This window comes from Lissotriton helveticus, chromosome 1_1 (assembly GCF_964261635.1).
Source record: "Lissotriton helveticus chromosome 1_1, aLisHel1.1, whole genome shotgun sequence".
In the NCBI taxonomy this organism is placed as follows: Eukaryota; Metazoa; Chordata; class Amphibia; order Caudata; family Salamandridae; genus Lissotriton; species Lissotriton helveticus.
Genome location: NC_136057.1, coordinates 216,455,898 through 216,468,833, shown reverse-complemented (window position 1 = coordinate 216,468,833; position 12,936 = coordinate 216,455,898). Strand labels below are relative to the sequence as shown.

The 12,936-nt window shown below is 37.2% G+C and overlaps 8 non-coding genes across 8 annotated transcripts; all 8 read right to left on the bottom strand.

The window, feature by feature from the left end:
- Positions 1–1,763: 1,763 nt before the first annotated feature.
- Positions 1,764–1,854, bottom strand: TRNAR-UCU (transfer RNA arginine (anticodon UCU)). The gene is given in 2 exon segments: positions 1,764–1,799; positions 1,818–1,854. It is a non-coding gene; the product is annotated as a tRNA-Arg (tRNA).
- A 1,116-nt stretch (positions 1,855–2,970) lies between these two features.
- Positions 2,971–3,061, bottom strand: TRNAR-UCU (transfer RNA arginine (anticodon UCU)). Its single transcript is given in 2 exon segments — positions 2,971–3,006; positions 3,025–3,061. It is a non-coding gene; the product is annotated as a tRNA-Arg (tRNA).
- Positions 3,062–3,388: 327 nt separating this feature from the next.
- TRNAK-UUU (transfer RNA lysine (anticodon UUU)) lies at positions 3,389–3,461 on the bottom strand. Its single transcript has one exon. It is a non-coding gene; the product is annotated as a tRNA-Lys (tRNA).
- Positions 3,462–4,177: 716 nt separating this feature from the next.
- Positions 4,178–4,268, bottom strand: TRNAR-UCU (transfer RNA arginine (anticodon UCU)). Its single transcript is given in 2 exon segments — positions 4,178–4,213; positions 4,232–4,268. It is a non-coding gene; the product is annotated as a tRNA-Arg (tRNA).
- Positions 4,269–4,595: 327 nt separating this feature from the next.
- TRNAK-UUU (transfer RNA lysine (anticodon UUU)) lies at positions 4,596–4,668 on the bottom strand. Its single transcript has one exon. It is a non-coding gene; the product is annotated as a tRNA-Lys (tRNA).
- A 5,524-nt stretch (positions 4,669–10,192) lies between these two features.
- TRNAR-UCU (transfer RNA arginine (anticodon UCU)) lies at positions 10,193–10,283 on the bottom strand. Its single transcript is given in 2 exon segments — positions 10,193–10,228; positions 10,247–10,283. It is a non-coding gene; the product is annotated as a tRNA-Arg (tRNA).
- A 1,914-nt stretch (positions 10,284–12,197) lies between these two features.
- TRNAR-UCU (transfer RNA arginine (anticodon UCU)) lies at positions 12,198–12,288 on the bottom strand. The gene is given in 2 exon segments: positions 12,198–12,233; positions 12,252–12,288. It is a non-coding gene; the product is annotated as a tRNA-Arg (tRNA).
- Positions 12,289–12,615: 327 nt separating this feature from the next.
- Positions 12,616–12,688, bottom strand: TRNAK-UUU (transfer RNA lysine (anticodon UUU)). The gene has a single exon. It is a non-coding gene; the product is annotated as a tRNA-Lys (tRNA).
- Positions 12,689–12,936: the final 248 nt, after the last annotated feature.

The window sequence follows — 12,936 nt, the reverse complement described above, 5'->3', positions numbered from 1 at the left end:
AAATCTACGTACGACTTAAGTTTAGTCAAATGGCACATGATATATGAGGCAGATGTGCATTTCACAACTCCATGAAAGACGTTTTTGCAATTTTAGTAATGGAATATTGTATTCGTCATGCAGGGGAACACAAAAAGAGCATCCAATTAGAGTAATTTTTCTTTAAAGGAAGCAACCGCCTGAACAGGGACTTGAACCCTGTACCCTCAGATTAAAAGTCTGATGCTCTACCGACTGAGCTATCCAGGCTCTGCTATACTCTGTCTTAAAATCAGCTAAACAAATGTGGACGTACACTGACCTACACTCTGTGTATTAATATGGTTACATATATTAGCAATCAAATTTGTAGAGTTTAATAACAAATTGATGTTTTAACCCCTTCCATGCTCATGACGAGCTCAGCTCATCGTGCAGTACACTTGTCGTGTGCTTATGACGAGCTGAGCTCGTCATGAACAATGGATTTACAGATCATTCAGCACAGGAGGAAAATCTCCTGTAGCATTGAAGGTGTTAAGCATTTGAAATTTCAACAGCACACGTAATCCATTTTAAATCCTGAAATTTGTACTATCTCATTTTCGGCTGACTTAGAAATCATGTGTCTAAAATGACATTGTGAAATCAATAACGTGCCAAATACTATTACTACCTACTAAATTACATTTTCAGCAGTATCTTTGGGAATTTCCTCTTGGGCATAGATTATGCAATGTTTTCAAAGCAAACAGTCTCTGTTTAAGTAGACTTTCTTTCACTGCCATGTTGGTAAATGTTTCTGGTGATGCAGACGCAGGCATTGCTTGTTACTGTTTCAATTAGTTATAAAATAGGAGGAGGGATAAAATTGACCCAGCTGGTGTTTGAACACAAAGCCTTTGAATGCTTTTGCTACATTCGTCTAGGACTCCAAGCCGCTATCCATTGCACTAGAGATCCGACCTGATTCAACACGGTGATCAGAGATTCACAAATAAAAAGATGACCTATCAGCTGTTGACCAACTTTATCAAGTTAATCGGACACTACCTTACATTTTGAACATTGAATTTGGTAAAAGATAATCAACAAACTACATGATACAGTTTGGGTAAGTCTTCTTAACCCTTGTCAAAGAATGTAGAAGACAGATGGGTATGTAATGACTTGATTAAGACTTTTTTGAAACATCTCTAATTGGACTCCCCATTCATTGGATCCTGAAAAGAGTATGCAATTGATATACCTTTTCTTTAACCAAGCCGCCTGAACAGGGACTTGAACCCTGGGCCCTCAGATTAAAAGTCTGATGCTCTCCCGACTGAGCTATCCAGGCTTGGAGAGGGCACTCCACAAAATGACCTTATCAACATTTGGAAGTGTCCCAACTATCACTACGTTTCTTAAGATGGTTGCCGGTATTAAGTACTGAATACGCGGAATATAATAATGAATTGGTACTTCAAGCATTTGAAATCTCTTCAGTAAATTTAACCTTATTGTAAGTCCTGAAATTGCTACTATCTCATTTTTTTTGCTGACTTAGAATTCATATGTTTTTATTGACATTGTAAAATTAAGGAAGGGCCCAAAATCTTACTTCTGAGTAAATTACATTTTCATAAGTACAGCTGCCAATTTCCTCTTCTGCAAAGATTGCGTAACTTGAATAGTATCTATTTAAAATAGACTTCCTTTCACTGCCCTTTTTGGTGAAGCAGAAGCATGCATGCACTGTTTATTACTCTTTTAAACAGTTATGAAATAAATAGGGATAAAACTGACTCTGGTGGGATTCGAACCCACAACCTTTGAATATCTTTTTTACATTCACCTAGAAGTCCAATGCGCTATCCATTGCGCCACAGAGCCAATACACTCTGATGAGGTGCAGAGATATTCTGAAATGAAATAATGTTGATCAGCTTTATAAAGTTCATTTGATACTATAACCATGGATTTATTTTGAATATTGAATTGGGGAAATTATATTCACCGTCTCAAGTTACATGATGCCTTAGGTAAATCTACGTACGACTTAAGTTTAGTCAAATGGCACATGATATATGAGGCAGATGTGCATTTCAAAACTCCATGAAAGACGTTTTTGCAATTTTAGTAATGGAATATCTTATTCGTCATGCAGGGGAACACAAAAAGAGCATCCAATTAGAGTAATTTTTCTTTAAAGGAAGCAACCGCCTGAACAGGGACTTGAACCCTGGACCCTCAGATTAAAAGGCTGATGCTCTACCGACTGAGCTATCCAGGCTCTGCTATACTCTGTCTTAAAATCAGCTAAACAAATGTGGACGTACACTGACCTACACTCTGTGTATTAATATGGTTACATATATTAGCAATCAAATTTGTAGAGTTTAATAACAAATTGATGTTTTAACCCCTTCCATGCTCATGACGAGCTCAGCTCGTCGTGCAGTACACTTGTCGTGTGCTTATGACGAGCTGAGCTCGTCATGAACAATGGATTTACAGATCATTCAGCACAGGAGGAAAATCTCCTGTAGCATTGAAGGTGTTAAGCATTTGAAATTTCAGCAGCACACGTAATCCATTTTAAATCCTGAAATTTGTACTATCTCATTTCGGCTGACTTAGAAATCATGTGTCTAAAATGACATTGTGAAATCAATAAAGTGCCAAATACTATTACTACCTACTAAATTACATTTTCAGCAGTATCTTTGGGAATTTCCTCTTGGGCATAGATTATGCAATGTTTTCAAAGCAAACAGTCTCTGTTTAAGTAGACTTTCTTTCACTGCCATTTTGGTAAATGTTTCTGGTGATGCAGACGCAGGCATTGCTTGTTACTGTTTCAATTAGTTATAAAATAAGAGGAGGGATAAAATTGACCCAGCTGGTGTTTGAACACAAAGCCTTTCACTGCCCTTTTTGGTGAAGCAGAAGCATGCATGCACTGTTTATTACTCTTTTAAACAGTTATGAAATAAATAGGGATAAAACTGACTCTGGTGGGATTCGAACCCACAACCTTTGAATATCTTTTTTACATTCACCTAGAAGTCCAATGCGCTATCCATTGCGCCACAGAGCCAATACACTCTGATGAGGTGCAGAGATATTCTGAAATGAAATAATGTTGATCAGCTTTATAAAGTTCATTTGATACTATAACCATGGATTTATTTTGAATATTGAATTGGGGAAATTATATTCACCGTCTCAAGTTACATGATGCCTTAGGTAAATCTACGTACGACTTAAGTTTAGTCAAATGGCACATGATATATGAGGCAGATGTGCATTTCAAAACTCCATGAAAGACGTTTTTGCAATTTTAGTAATGGAATATCTTATTCGTCATGCAGGGGAACACAAAAAGAGCATCCAATTAGAGTAATTTTTCTTTAAAGTAAGCAACCGCCTGAACAGGGACTTGAACCCTGGACCCTCAGATTAAAAGTCTGATGCTCTACCGACTGAGCTATCCAGGCTCTGCTATACTCTGTCTTAAAATCAGCTAAACAAATGTGGACGTACACTGACCTACACTCTGTGTATTAATATGGTTACATATATTAGCAATCAAATTTGTAGAGTTTAATAACAAATTGATGTTTTAACCCCTTCCATGCTCATGACGAGCTCAGCTCGTCGTGCAGTACACTTGTCGTGTGCTTATGACGAGCTGAGCTCGTCATGAACAATGGATTTACAGATCATTCAGCACAGGAGGAAAATCTCCTGTAGCATTGAAGGTGTTAAGCATTTGAAATTTCAGCAGCACACGTAATCCATTTTAAATCCTGAAATTTGTACTATCTCATTTCGGCTGACTTAGAAATCATGTGTCTAAAATGACATTGTGAAATCAATAAAGTGCCAAATACTATTACTACCTACTAAATTACATTTTCAGCAGTATCTTTGGGAATTTCCTCTTGGGCATAGATTATGCAATGTTTTCAAAGCAAACAGTCTCTGTTTAAGTAGACTTTCTTTCACTGCCATTTTGGTAAATGTTTCTGGTGATGCAGACGCAGGCATTGCTTGTTACTGTTTCAATTAGTTATAAAATAAGAGGAGGGATAAAATTGACCCAGCTGGTGTTTGAACACAAAGCCTTTCACTGCCCTTTTTGGTGAAGCAGAAGCATGCATGCACTGTTTATTACTCTTTTAAACAGTTATGAAATAAATAGGGATAAAACTGACTCTGGTGGGATTCGAACCCACAACCTTTGAATATCTTTTTTACATTCACCTAGAAGTCCAATGCGCTATCCATTGCGCCACAGAGCCAATACACTCTGATGAGGTGCAGAGATATTCTGAAATGAAATAATGTTGATCAGCTTTATAAAGTTCATTTGATACTATAACCATGGATTTATTTTGAATATTGAATTGGGGAAATTATATTCACCGTCTCAAGTTACATGATGCCTTAGGTAAATCTACGTACGACTTAAGTTTAGTCAAATGGCACATGATATATGAGGCAGATGTGCATTTCAAAACTCCATGAAAGACGTTTTTGCAATTTTAGTAATGGAATATCTTATTCGTCATGCAGGGGAACACAAAAAGAGCATCCAATTAGAGTAATTTTTCTTTAAAGTGAGCAACCGCCTGAACAGGGACTTGAACCCTGGACCCTCAGATTAAAAGTCTGATGCTCTACCGACTGAGCTATCCAGGCTCTGCTATACTCTGTCTTAAAATCAGCTAAACAAATGTGGACGTACACTGACCTACACTCTGTGTATTAATATGGTTACATATATTAGCAATCAAATTTGTAGAGTTTAATAACAAATTGATGTTTTAACCCCTTCCATGCTCATGACGAGCTCAGCTCGTCGTGCAGTACACTTGTCGTGTGCTTATGACGAGCTGAGCTCGTCATGAACAATGGATTTACAGATCATTCAGCACAGGAGGAAAATCTCCTGTAGCATTGAAGGTGTTAAGCATTTGAAATTTCAGCAGCACACGTAATCCATTTTAAATCCTGAAATTTGTACTATCTCATTTTCGGCTGACTTAGAAATCATGTGTCTAAAATGACATTGTGAAATCAATAACGTGCCAAATACTATTACTACCTACTAAATTACATTTTCAGCAGTATCTTTGGGAATTTCCTCTTGGGCATAGATTATGCAATGTTTTCAAAGCAAACAGTCTCTGTTTAAGTAGACTTTCTTTCACTGCCATGTTGGTAAATGTTTCTGGTGATGCAGACGCAGGCATTGCTTGTTACTGTTTCAATTAGTTATAAAATAGGAGGAGGGATAAAATTGACCCAGCTGGTGTTTGAACACAAAGCCTTTGAATGCTTTTGCTACATTCGTCTAGGACTCCAAGCCGCTATCCATTGCACTAGAGATCCGACCTGATTCAACACGGTGATCAGAGATTCACAAATAAAAAGATGACCTATCAGCTGTTGACCAACTTTATCAAGTTAATCGGACACTACCTTACATTTTGAACATTGAATTTGGTAAAAGATAATCAACAAACTACATGATACAGTTTGGGTAAGTCTTCTTAACCCTTGTCAAAGAATGTAGAAGACAGATGGGTATGTAATGACTTGATTAAGACTTTTTTGAAACATCTCTAATTGGACTCCCCATTCATTGGATCCTGAAAAGAGTATGCAATTGATATACCTTTTCTTTAACCAAGCCGCCTGAACAGGGACTTGAACCCTGGGCCCTCAGATTAAAAGTCTGATGCTCTCCCGACTGAGCTATCCAGGCTCGGAGAGGGCGCTCCACAAAATGACCTTATCAACATTTGGAAGTGTCCCAACTATCACTACGTTTCTTAAGATGGTTGCCGGTATTAAGTACTCAATACGCGAAATATAATAATGAATTGGTACTTCAAGCATTTGAAATCTCTTCAGTAAATTTAACCTTATTGTAAGTCCTGAAATTGCTACTATCTCATTTTTTTTGCTGACTTAGAATTCATATGTTTTTATTGACATTGTAAAATTAAGGAAGGGCCCAAAATCTTACTTCTGAGTAAATTACATTTTCATAAGTACAGCTGCCAATTTCCTCTTCTGCAAAGATTGCGTAACTTGAATAGTATCTATTTAAAATAGACTTCCTTTCACTGCCCTTTTTGGTGAAGCAGAAGCATGCATGCACTGTTTATTACTCTTTTAAACAGTTATGAAATAAATAGGGATAAAAGTGACTCTGGTGGGATTCGAACCCACAACCTTTGAATATCTTTTTTACATTCACCTAGAAGTCCAATGCGCTATCCATTGCGCCACAGCGCCAATACACTCTGATGAGGTGCAGAGATATTCTGAAATGAAATAATGTTGATCAGCTTTATAAAGTTCATTTGATACTATAACCATGGATTTATTTTGAATATTGAATTGGGGAAATTATATTCACCGTCTCAAGTTACATGATACCTTAGGTAAATCTACGTACGACTTAAGTTTAGTCAAATGGCACATGATATATGAGGCAGATGTGCATTTCACAACTCCATGAAAGACGTTTTTGCAATTTTAGTAATGGAATATTGTATTCGTCATGCAGGGGAACACAAAAAGAGCATCCAATTAGAGTAATTTTTCTTTAAAGGAAGCAACCGCCTGAACAGGGACTTGAACCCTGTACCCTCAGATTAAAAGTCTGATGCTCTACCGACTGAGCTATCCAGGCTCTGCTATACTCTGTCTTAAAATCAGCTAAACAAATGTGGACGTACACTGACCTACACTCTGTGTATTAATATGGTTACATATATTAGCAATCAAATTTGTAGAGTTTAATAACAAATTGATGTTTTAACCCCTTCCATGCTCATGACGAGCTCAGCTCATCGTGCAGTACACTTGTCGTGTGCTTATGACGAGCTGAGCTCGTCATGAACAATGGATTTACAGATCATTCAGCACAGGAGGAAAATCTCCTGTAGCATTGAAGGTGTTAAGCATTTGAAATTTCAACAGCACACGTAATCCATTTTAAATCCTGAAATTTGTACTATCTCATTTTCGGCTGACTTAGAAATCATGTGTCTAAAATGACATTGTGAAATCAATAACGTGCCAAATACTATTACTACCTACTAAATTACATTTTCAGCAGTATCTTTGGGAATTTCCTCTTGGGCATAGATTATGCAATGTTTTCAAAGCAAACAGTCTCTGTTTAAGTAGACTTTCTTTCACTGCCATGTTGGTAAATGTTTCTGGTGATGCAGACGCAGGCATTGCTTGTTACTGTTTCAATTAGTTATAAAATAGGAGGAGGGATAAAATTGACCCAGCTGGTGTTTGAACACAAAGCCTTTGAATGCTTTTGCTACATTCGTCTAGGACTCCAAGCCGCTATCCATTGCACTAGAGATCCGACCTGATTCAACACGGTGATCAGAGATTCACAAATAAAAAGATGACCTATCAGCTGTTGACCAACTTTATCAAGTTAATCGGACACTACCTTACATTTTGAACATTGAATTTGGTAAAAGATAATCAACAAACTACATGATACAGTTTGGGTAAGTCTTCTTAACCCTTGTCAAAGAATGTAGAAGACAGATGGGTATGTAATGACTTGATTAAGACTTTTTTGAAACATCTCTAATTGGACTCCCCATTCATTGGATCCTGAAAAGAGTATGCAATTGATATACCTTTTCTTTAACCAAGCCGCCTGAACAGGGACTTGAACCCTGGGCCCTCAGATTAAAAGTCTGATGCTCTCCCGACTGAGCTATCCAGGCTCGGAGAGGGCGCTCCACAAAATGACCTTATCAACATTTGGAAGTGTCCCAACTATCACTACGTTTCTTAAGATGGTTGCCGGTATTAAGTACTCAATACGCGAAATATAATAATGAATTGGTACTTCAAGCATTTGAAATCTCTTCAGTAAATTTAACCTTATTGTAAGTCCTGAAATTGCTACTATCTCATTTTTTTTGCTGACTTAGAATTCATATGTTTTTATTGACATTGTAAAATTAAGGAAGGGCCCAAAATCTTACTTCTGAGTAAATTACATTTTCATAAGTACAGCTGCCAATTTCCTCTTCTGCAAAGATTGCGTAACTTGAATAGTATCTATTTAAAATAGACTTCCTTTCACTGCCCTTTTTGGTGAAGCAGAAGCATGCATGCACTGTTTATTACTCTTTTAAACAGTTATGAAATAAATAGGGATAAAAGTGACTCTGGTGGGATTCGAACCCACAACCTTTGAATATCTTTTTTACATTCACCTAGAAGTCCAATGCGCTATCCATTGCGCCACAGCGCCAATACACTCTGATGAGGTGCAGAGATATTCTGAAATGAAATAATGTTGATCAGCTTTATAAAGTTCATTTGATACTATAACCATGGATTTATTTTGAATATTGAATTGGGGAAATTATATTCACCGTCTCAAGTTACATGATACCTTAGGTAAATCTACGTACGACTTAAGTTTAGTCAAATGGCACATGATATATGAGGCAGATGTGCATTTCACAACTCCATGAAAGACGTTTTTGCAATTTTAGTAATGGAATATTGTATTCGTCATGCAGGGGAACACAAAAAGAGCATCCAATTAGAGTAATTTTTCTTTAAAGGAAGCAACCGCCTGAACAGGGACTTGAACCCTGTACCCTCAGATTAAAAGTCTGATGCTCTACCGACTGAGCTATCCAGGCTCTGCTATACTCTGTCTTAAAATCAGCTAAACAAATGTGGACGTACACTGACCTACACTCTGTGTATTAATATGGTTACATATATTAGCAATCAAATTTGTAGAGTTTAATAACAAATTGATGTTTTAACCCCTTCCATGCTCATGACGAGCTCAGCTCATCGTGCAGTACACTTGTCGTGTGCTTATGACGAGCTGAGCTCGTCATGAACAATGGATTTACAGATCATTCAGCACAGGAGGAAAATCTCCTGTAGCATTGAAGGTGTTAAGCATTTGAAATTTCAACAGCACACGTAATCCATTTTAAATCCTGAAATTTGTACTATCTCATTTTCGGCTGACTTCGAAATCATGTGTCTAAAATGACATTGTGAAATCAATAAAGTGCCAAATACTATTACTACCTACTAAATTACATTTTCAGCAGTATCTTTGGGAATTTCCTCTTGGGCATAGATTATGCAATGTTTTCAAAGCAAACAGTCTCTGTTTAAGTAGACTTTCTTTCACTGCCATGTTGGTAAATGTTTCTGGTGATGCAGACGCAGGCATTGCTTGTTACTGTTTCAATTAGTTATAAAATAGGAGGAGGGATAAAATTGACCCAGCTGGTGTTTGAACACAAAGCCTTTGAATGCTTTTGCTACATTCGTCTAGGACTCCAAGCCGCTATCCATTGCACTAGAGATCCGACCTGATTCAACACGGTGATCAGAGATTCACAAATAAAAAGATGACCTATCAGCTGTTGACCAACTTTATCAAGTTAATCGGACACTACCTTACATTTTGAACATTGAATTTGGTAAAAGATAATCAACAAACTACATGATACAGTTTGGGTAAGTCTTCTTAACCCTTGTCAAAGAATGTAGAAGACAGATGGGTATGTAATGACTTGATTAAGACTTTTTTGAAACATCTCTAATTGGACTCCCCATTCATTGGATCCTGAAAAGAGTATGCAATTGATATACCTTTTCTTTAACCAAGCCGCCTGAACAGGGACTTGAACCCTGGGCCCTCAGATTAAAAGTCTGATGCTCTCCCGACTGAGCTATCCAGGCTCGGAGAGGGCGCTCCACAAAATGACCTTATCAACATTTGGAAGTGTCCCAACTATCACTACGTTTCTTAAGATGGTTGCCGGTATTAAGTACTCAATACGCGAAATATAATAATGAATTGGTACTTCAAGCATTTGAAATCTCTTCAGTAAATTTAACCTTATTGTAAGTCCTGAAATTGCTACTATCTCATTTTTTTTGCTGACTTAGAATTCATATGTTTTTATTGACATTGTAAAATTAAGGAAGGGCCCAAAATCTTACTTCTGAGTAAATTACATTTTCATAAGTACAGCTGCCAATTTCCTCTTCTGCAAAGATTGCGTAACTTGAATAGTATCTATTTAAAATAGACTTCCTTTCACTGCCCTTTTTGGTGAAGCAGAAGCATGCATGCACTGTTTATTACTCTTTTAAACAGTTATGAAATAAATAGGGATAAAAGTGACTCTGGTGGGATTCGAACCCACAACCTTTGAATATCTTTTTTACATTCACCTAGAAGTCCAATGCGCTATCCATTGCGCCACAGAGCCAATACACTCTAATGAGTTGCAGAGATATTCTGAAATGAAATAATGTTGATCAGCTTTATAAAGTTCATTTGATACTATAACCATGGATTTATTTTGAATATTGAATTGGGGAAATTATATTCACCGTCTCAAGTTACATGATGCCTTAGGTAAATCTACGTACGACTTAAGTTTAGTCAAATGGCACATGATATATGAGGCAGATGTGCATTTCAAAACTCCATGAAAGACGTTTTTGCAATTTTAGTAATGGAATATCTTATTCGTCATGCAGGGGAACACAAAAAGAGCATCCAATTAGAGTAATTTTTCTTTAAAGGAAGCAACCGCCTGAACAGGGACTTGAACCCTGGACCCTCAGATTAAAAGGCTGATGCTCTACCGACTGAGCTATCCAGGCTTTGCTATACTCTGTCTTAAAATCAGCTAAACAAATGTGGACGTACACTGACCTACACTCTGTGTATTAATATGGTTACATATATTAGCAATCAAATTTGTAGAGTTTAATAACAAATTGATGTTTTAACCCCTTCCATGCTCATGACGAGCTCAGCTCGTCGTGCAGTACACTTGTCGTGTGCTTATGACGAGCTGAGCTCGTCATGAACAATGGATTTACAGATCATTCAGCACAGGAGGAAAATCTCCTGTAGCATTGAAGGTGTTAAGCATTTGAAATTTCAGCAGCACACGTAATCCATTTTAAATCCTGAAATTTGTACTATCTCATTTTCGGCTGACTTAGAAATCATGTGTCTAAAATGACATTGTGAAATCAATAAAGTGCCAAATACTATTACTACCTACTAAATTACATTTTCAGCAGTATCTTTGGGAATTTCCTCTTGGGCATAGATTATGCAATGTTTTCAAAGCAAACAGTCTCTGTTTAAGTAGACTTTCTTTCACTGCCATTTTGGTAAATGTTTCTGGTGATGCAGACGCAGGCATTGCTTGTTACTGTTTCAATTAGTTATAAAATAGGAGGAGGGATAAAATTGACCCAGCTGGTGTTTGAACACAAAGCCTTTGAATGCTTTTGCTACATTCGTCTAGGACTCCAAGCCGCTATCCATTGCACTAGAGATCCGACCTGATTCAACACGGTGATCAGAGATTCACAAATAAAAAGATGACCTATCAGCTGTTGACCAACTTTATCAAGTTAATCGGACACTACCTTACATTTTGAACATTGAATTGGGTAAAAGATAATCAACAAACTACATGATACAGTTTGGGTAAGTCTTCTTAACCCTTGTCAAAGAATGTAGAAGACAGATGGGTATGTAATGACTTGATTAAGACTTTTTTGAAACATCTCTAATAGGACTCCCCATTCATTGGATCCTGAAAAGAGTATGCAATTGATATACCTTTTCTTTAACCAAGCCGCCTGAACAGGGACTTGAACCCTGGGCCCTCAGATTAAAAGTCTGATGCTCTCCCGACTGAGCTATCCAGGCTCGGAGAGGGCGCTCTACAAAATGACCTTATCAACATTTGGAAGTGTCCCAACTATCACTACGTTTCTTAAGATGGTTGCCGGTATTAAGTACTGAATACGCGGAATATAATAATGAATTGGTACTTCAAGCATTTGAAATCTCTTCAGTAAATTTAACCTTATTGTAAGTCCTGAAATTGCTACTATCTCATTTTTTTTGCTGACTTAGAATTCATATGTTTTTATTGACATTGTAAAATTAAGGAAGGGCCCAAAACCTTACTTCTGAGTAAATTACATTTTCATAAGTACAGCTGCCAATTTCCTCTTCTGCAAAGATTGCGTAACTTGAATAGTATCTATTTAAAATAGACTTCCTTTCACTGCCCTTTTTGGTGAAGCAGAAGTATGCATGCACTGTTTATTACTCTTTTAAACAGTTATGAAATAAATAGGGATGAAAGTGACTCTGGTGGGATTCGAACCCACAACCTTTGAATATCTTTTTTACATTCACCTAGAAGTCCAATGCGCTATCCATTGCGCCACAGAGCCAATACACTCTGATGAGGTGCAGAGATATTCTGAAATGAAATAATGTTGATCAGCTTTATAAAGTTCATTTGATACTATAACCATGGATTTATTTTGAATATTGAATTGGGGAAATTATATTCACCGTCTCAAGTTACATGATACCTTAGGTAAATCTACGTACGACTTAAGTTTAGTCAAATGGCACATGATATATGAGGCAGATGTGCTTTTCACAACTCCATGAAAGACGTTTTTGCAATTTTAGTAATGGAATATCTTATTCGTCATGCAGGGGAACACAAAAAGAGCATCCAATTAGAGTAATTTTTCTTTAAAGGAAGCAACCGCCTGAACAGGGACTTGAACCCTGGACCCTCAGATTAAAAGTCTGATGCTCTACCGACTGAGCTATCCAGGCTCTGCTATACTCTGTCTTAAAATCAGCTAAACAAATGTGGACGTACACTGACCTACACTCTGTGTATTAATATGGTTACATATATTAGCAATCAAATTTGTAGAGTTTAATAACAAATTGATGTTTTAACCCCTTCCATGCTCATGATGAGCTCAGCTCGTCGTGCAGTACACTTGTCGTGTGCTTATGACGAGCTGAGCTCGTCATGAACAATGGATTTACAGATCATTCAGCACAGGAGGAAAATC